Source organism: Pecten maximus, chromosome 11, assembly GCF_902652985.1.
Source record: "Pecten maximus chromosome 11, xPecMax1.1, whole genome shotgun sequence".
In the NCBI taxonomy this organism is placed as follows: Eukaryota; Metazoa; Mollusca; class Bivalvia; order Pectinida; family Pectinidae; genus Pecten; species Pecten maximus.
This window is the reverse complement of record NC_047025.1, coordinates 41,357,431-41,364,479: the sequence shown is the minus strand read 5'-3', so window position 1 is coordinate 41,364,479 and position 7,049 is coordinate 41,357,431. Positions and strand designations below refer to the sequence as shown.

At 38.6% G+C, this 7,049-nt stretch overlaps 1 protein-coding gene across 2 annotated transcripts in view; it reads left to right on the top strand.

Annotated features, from left to right (window-relative positions):
• The first annotated feature begins 2,142 nt into the window (after window positions 1–2,142).
• The window catches only part of LOC117337564 (adenylate cyclase type 2-like), a 69,203-nt gene continuing 64,296 nt past the window's right edge, over window positions 2,143–7,049 (top strand). For both annotated transcript variants that reach the window (XM_033898600.1, XM_033898599.1), the window contains exon 1: window positions 2,143–2,307. The gene's annotated coding sequence lies outside the window, so the exon portion shown is untranslated. The remainder of the gene's footprint in view (window positions 2,308–7,049) is intronic.

Below are 7,049 nucleotides of genomic sequence, written 5' to 3'. Positions count from 1 at the left end.
AGTATTTTCTTCGTGGGTGATATTTACTGCAGTAGTTAAGGTAATTTTTAAATGGGTCATAATTTTTATGAAAACTTTTATTATATTAACAAAAATCCATAAGTAAAAAATCTTACTTTGTCGAACTCTTTACGCCCTGACCTTAAATTACTGGATATTATGATTGACAAGGCATCGTGAAAAATATAGTATAAGTTATCATTGTATAATGTGTATCAAAACATTTAGTGAATGAGGAGATTCCGTTCTGTTGGTATAATTATAAGTTTCCAAAATCTATGTCAAGTTCTATTGCAAACTTCCATATTATTGTTCTCACTGTGTAAACATACAGTTAGCCAAAAATTCCCAAGAGAAAACAGATTCTGTCATCTCTGACTTTATGTGGAAAATGGGGGACGTTTTTTTATAACTTGTCAAATATGCACTTATTTTGATATCAATGTGCGATTCTATGTTTACTTGAATGTGTCAGGTAGTGTACAGATTCTGTGTTTACTTGAATGTGTCAGGTAGTGTACAGATTCTATGTTTACTTGAATGTGTCAGGTAGTGTACAGATTCTGTGTTTACTTGAATGGGTCAGGTAGTGTACAGATGTTTGTTCTTTCAATTTACGTACGTTATCGATACACTCACTAAAAACATTCCCACACGTGTACCTCTCACCAAAAGTACAATATTAAGGAATATCTACATGTGTTTCAAGAGAGTTTGGTTTAGTATTATTTAGTATCCTATCAACACCTTAGGTCATTTAAGGACGCCTTTTAACGTCCTATCAACAGCTTTTGTCATTTAAGGACGGCCTTTTAACGTCCTATCAACAGTTTTTGTCATTTGAGGACGGCCTTTTAACGTCCTATCAACACCTTAGGTCATTTAAGGACGGCCTTTTAACGTCCTATCAACACCTTAGGTCATTTAAGGACGGCCTTTTAACGTCCTATCAACAGTTTTTGTCATTTGAGGACGGCCTTTTAACGTCCTATCAACAGTTTTTGTCATTTGAGGACGGCCTCTCCTGTGTTTGTTTAGCGTCCTATCAACAGATTTTGTCTTTTAAGGACGGCCTCCCCTGTGTATTGTTTCATATCCTAACAATAGCTATTGTCATTTAAGGACGGATTCACATTTGCGAGATACTACGTCTGGGAATGTGTATGTGTTTTGTGTGTGAAACTGTGGTATGTTCATGTTTGTCTCCTTGTAATAGAGCGAAACTTGATTTCGACTTTATAGTGCTACCTCTCTGAAGCATACTGCCAAAATCCAACCCGGTTACATTATACTGACCACAGGAACTTGAGAATCTGTTACAGTCTGCATGTATTTGGACCTTCCCTAGTGTGTATAGCATATTTTGATACGTTTTTTGGGGACTAGATCAAAATTCGGTAAAAATGACAGTGTCAAGGGAGACATAATGAAGCAGAGATACATGTCTTACCCCAAATTCAGTCGCATCTTACTTTCACGCAATGGTTGCGCCCTACTTACAGTGAAGGTATCAATGGAGAGGAGCTGCAATATAAAAAGCAAGTCCAAGAATGGAACCCGACACTTCCGAACTGTAATCCAAACCTGACCATTGTATAATCCGGCTCAGTCCTGTCTACACATGTATGTATTTATATTGTAGACAGCTAAACCATGCTTGTATAGTTAATATCTGATGATCAGTGAGCTCATTACTTTTGATGTGCATTTTAAACACCAAGCGTGACGCAATCTGTCCTATACTTTGTTAATGAGGAGAAACCGTCACCAATCTTGTAATGTGACATATATCGTTATAACACTGTCACAGTCTATACGCCAACGCTACGTCTACTATTTATGGACAGATGTGAAATTGACATATATATTTATAACTTAAAGAAATCGGAACACGACATGTGACCCACAATTCACAAGAGCCCGCGGCAGTTGTGAAACTATACTTTGCAGGCGTGTCGTGTTTTGGAAATTCACGATGGTATTTGAAGTTGATCAGGGCGATTCGTCCCTCGGAGGACAGATATGACGTTACTCGATATTATATAACTGGACATGTAATTCTCAGCCATTCTTCAACACTGCGTCATCGTATATAACGTTCCGGATTTTAATATCGGTATTCCGACTCGCGGTTTAGTGTGTACCGACAGGTAACGACACAGACGACAAACTGCCAAAGGTGTACAGCGATGTTGACTTGTTTACAGATCTGTGTAGTGATCAGTACAATCATACTTACTAGTATTGGTGATTATTCGGGATAATCTTGTGAAGGGTCACTATTTGGGATATATGTTCATAATTGTGGTAAGTTTGTATGTGTAATACGTCTATGTTTTTAATTAGTATACACAAAGATAAACATATAAGCAATGAAAAATGCAAGTTATGTGTCCTGTAACATATACTGGTTGTATATGTCCGTGGAGAATGTCAAGTGTTTTAAAAGGTTATTTGTTTTGCTATAAAGCAGCCTATTTCGATATAAGTGCATTTTCCTCTGTGTATACAATGTAATGTAGCTCACCTGTGTATTGTGTTATATGTAAATTATCCCAGAAATCGTGTGTTTTTGTGTACGATGTAAGTGTCCTTGTATCCTCTCAGCTCAACGTACATGTATGTAGAAACCGGACAAATCGAGATAAACGACTAAATGTTACAGCATGGTGTACAGACATCAGCTTTAATGAATTAGTTGTACGGAGTTTCCTCTCTATAGTACGTACAATACATGTACATGTACCTACTTCAACCGCTTGAATGATTATGTCATTCCATGTCAGAATACATCCACCTTCCACGGAACGACCTCAAGTCCCTATCCTAGTTAGACAGAACGACCTCATGTCCCTATCCTACATAGTTAGACAGAACGACCTCAAGTCCCTATCCTAGTTAGACAGAACGACCTCAAGTCCCTATCCTAGTTAGACAGAACGACCTCAAGTCCCTACCCTAGTTAGACAGAACGACCTCAAGTCCCTATCCTAGTTAGACAGAACGACCTCAAGTCCCTATCCTAGTTAGACAGAACGACCTCAAGTCCTTATCCTAGTTAGACGGAACGACCTCAAGTCCCTATCCTAGTTAGACGGAACGACCTCAAGTCCTTATCCTAGTTAGACAGAACGACCTCAAGTCCCTATCCTAGTTAGACAGAACGACCTCAAGTCCCTATCCTAGTTAGACAGAACGACCTCATGTCCCTATCCTAGTTAGACAGAACGACCTCATGTCCCTATCCTAGTTAGACAGAACGACCTCATGTCCCTATCCTAGTTAGACAGAACGACCTCAAGTCCCTATCCTAGTTAGACAGAACGACCTCAAGTCCCTATCCTAGTTAGACAGAACGACCTCAAGTCACTATCCTAGTTAGACAGAACGACCTCAAGTCCCTATCCTAGTTAGACAGAACGACCTCAAGTCCCTATCCTAGTTAGACAGAACGACCTCATGTCCCTATCCTAGTTAGACAGAACGACCTCATGTCCCTATCCTAGTTAGACAGAACGACCTCATGTCCCTATCCTAGTTAGACAGAACGACCTCAAGTCCCTATCCTAGTTAGACAGAACGACCTCAAGTCCCTATCCTAGTTAGACAGAACGACCTCAAGTCCTTATTCTAGTTAGGAACATACAGAGGAATTAACAGATTTAACATTTAAACAGAGGATTAGAATTTAAGTCCGTCGTTTTTACTGTATCTGTCAAATTGACAATTATGAATCATGCTAGGACTCACAGCGATATGGATGTAATTAAAATATTGCCTTCGTTCCTTTCGCATGTTAAACCCCCTCGATATTTTAGGACACCCGATCCCTGTTTCTCGATATTTGGTAACCTCCCTCTACTTTTACTAGTATGTTTACGTTGATATAATATAAGTATGTAGGTACGTGAGCCTGCATACCTGTCCGTCTATTTGTGTAGATAAATGTCCGTCCATTCGTCCGTCTGTATAATTATTAGAATTATGCACGTCCTTATACACGTAGTCCAATTTGTAAATTGCTCATAAAACTTCAGGATAACAAGCGTGTCACAAGTCCAACAGGTGACGAATATTAAAGTTGCATGACTTAAATCTCTGAGATGGATAAATGCAGTTGTATATGCTTATGTAACGGAGTACAGGGAAATTCTCGTTGCTATTCACCAGCTCCCTATATTCACCAGCTACCTTCATTCATCTGCTTCCTGTATTCAATAGTTCCCTATACATTGTATTCACCTGCTCCCTGTATTTACCATTTCTCTATTTGAACCAGCTCCATATATTAACCATCTCCCGATATTCACTAGCTCCCAATATTCATCAGTTCCATATATTCACCAGTTCCCTATATTCATCAGCTCCCCTTATTCACCAGTTCCCTATATTCACCAGTTCCCTGTATTAACCAGTTCCCTGTATTCACAAGTTCCCTATATTCACCATCTCCCTATATTCACCAGCTCCCTATATTCACCAGCTCCCTATATTCATCAGTTCCCTATATTCACCAGTTCCCTGTATTAACCAGTTCCCTGTATTCATCAGCTTCCTGTATTCATCAGCTCCCTGTATTCACCAGCTCCCTATATTCATCAGTTCCCTATATTCATCAATTCCCTATATTCATCAGTTCCCTATATTCACCAGTTCCCTATATTCACCAGTTCCCTATATTCATCAGCTTCCTGTATTCATCAGCTTCCTGTATTCATCAGCTCCCTATATTCACCAGCTCCCTATATTCATCAGCTCCCTATATTCATCAGTTCCCTATATTCACCAGCTCCCTATATTCACCAGTTCCCTATATTCATCAGCTCCCTATATTCATCAGCTCCCTGTATTCATCAGTTCCCTATATTCACCAGTTCCCTATATTCACTAGCTCCCTATATTCATCAGTTCCCTATATTCATCAGTTCCCTATATTCATCAGTTCCCTATATTCATCAGCTTCCTGTATTCATCAGCTTCCTGTATTCACCAGCTCCCTGTATTCACCAGCTCCCTATATTCACCAGCTCCCTGTATTCATCAGTTCCCTATATTCACCAGTTCCCTGTATTCATCAGCTTCCTGTATTCATCAGCTTCCTGTATTCACCAGCTCCCTGTATTCACCAGCTCCCTATATTCATCAGCTCCCTGTATTCACCAAGTTTTCTATATCTGTTGTAAGGTAATCTTACACGTGTTTGACATCTAAACGTACAAACTATGTATCTGTTTTACACACAATAATGTTATACACCATGACTTGAAGCCTAGGTTGAACTCGTTTATGATAATGTTATGTACAATGCAGCGTGCCCGCTCTACGGAATGCTGCTCATGTTGATGTAACACTGTTCAAATCTAAACCGAACATTTCAATATCAATCTGTAAAGGACGACACCAGTAACTAAAAATTAATATCAGTCCATAAAACGGATCATTATTAGAGGGGTAAATGAGTTTAATCAAAAGATAGGTATCTGCTTTTACACAATAAAAGCATGTTAAAATATCAAACACAATCATGATTTTATAAGAAAAAGTCGTATAATCGTTTGCTGGATATCCCTGTAGTAGTCAATTGTAATTCAGTCTAGAACAGCTGTATCATATATCGTTACTGACGTAATACAAACTCATTGTGTTAGGCATGCACGATTGGGAAATATACACGGAAGAAAATTAAATAAAAACAAAATTATTTCACTCCACCTGTGACACAGAGACTCGTTTTTTTAATGGTCGTATGATGTTTAACTTAGGGACTCGGTTTTCAGTTATCTTCAAATCCAAATATAGTTCTGTATTTGTAACTAATGTGACGACTCAGAAAACATCTCATAAACATTTCTGCATTGAAAAAAAAACCATCTGATAACAATACATAATGTATCTATCAGAGAATGTAAAGTTGACGGATCCTATTTACCACATAACCATGAATTAATCAAGTAATACAACTGTCATATTGTCTTGTTTTATTGATACAAAATCAATTTCGGAAGAAACAAATTGATCGGAAGCTGACAATTTAATCAACACACCGTTAATCTGAAGATTCTTTACTTCCATCCCGTATTTATAAACAAGTGGAAGGAGATCTAGAGTAGACTGAAAGAATAAAGTGAGGGTAAATACTTTTGTCTTCGGTGTAATATATGTTGGATAAGTTATTTTATAATTGTAATTGACCAATATACATTGAATTATGATTAGGATTTAGACACTGTAAAAGATGACGTCACTGTGATGTTGAATTGTGAATAAATTTGCAAAAAATGCTTACAGTTGACATGACTACGGTACGAAATAGTGTACAATGTATAGACGACACCTTGTCATCAAGACATCCCTTCGTATATTTAAACGGGTCGTTGACACAGGTTAAGGATCTATATCTAGCCCAGAACGTTACATACATCATTGATTAAGCTATTATCGCCTCAGTTCTCATTCCCCTGTGTATCAATCACCATTCTTTAGGGTATTCTATACGAAATGACACATAATTATGTTGGACCATTAAATGTGAAAACAAAATATGTCCGTACCAGAGGGAAGACAATAGGTCTGATTACCCTAGTCTCCCAATCGGTGTTATAAGAAGTCCGGTCGTCAGTACCGGCGTCGTTATCCCCATCAGGTCAGTACATCAGTACATCAGGTCAGTACATCAGTACCAACGTCATTATCCCCATCAGGTCAGTACATAAGTACATCAGTACCAACGTCATTATCCCCATCAGGTCAGTACATCAGTACATCAGTACCAACGTCATTATCCCCATCAGGTCAGTACATCAGTACATCAGTACCAACGTCATTATCCCCATCAGGTCAGTACATAAGTACATCAGTACCAACGTCATTATCCCCATCAGGTCAGTACATAAGTACATCAGTACCAACGTCATTATCCCCATCAGGTCAGTACATCAGTACATCAGTACCGGCGTCATTATCCCCATCAGGTCAGTACATCAGTACATCAGTACATCAGTACCAACGTCATTATCCCCATCAGGTCAGTACATAAGTACATCAGTACC